We start from the raw sequence: 443 nt of genomic DNA, 5'->3' as shown, positions 1-443 counted from the left end.
GTCGGTAAATACGCCACTCGTGAATTCTAAAACGTTTACATGTCTTAAAAATGGCGGTTGCCAACAAGTGGCTAAATGAGACTACAGAGGTTATCGAGGACATTAAACCTCATCACGGCGAACATGGAAGTCATCTACTCACCGGTCCGCCTTTACAGCCTGACGTTGTGTTTATAATCGTGCTCTTGCAAACTATTCAAACTCAAACTTTCCAGGCTTTTGTGGAAGAGTGGTGTTCATTTATGAATAGTATCTTGCTGATCAAAACGTGTAAGTATCATAAATGTTTGTTTGCCATAGAGTTTATTTTTCCTGCAATGATCCAAAATCCAATGGAAGAATCCCACTGGCTTCTGGTCAAGGGAACCAGGGCGATGCTAACTTCCGGGTTGGCCTCCAAAAATACGTCATTCCTGCACCGCTATTAGTTAGAGCTCACATTA

The sequence above is a fragment of the Zeus faber genome (assembly GCF_960531495.2).
Source record: "Zeus faber genome assembly, chromosome: 4".
Classification (NCBI taxonomy): Eukaryota; Metazoa; Chordata; class Actinopteri; order Zeiformes; family Zeidae; genus Zeus; species Zeus faber.
Note: the sequence above shows the minus strand (reverse complement) of the source record.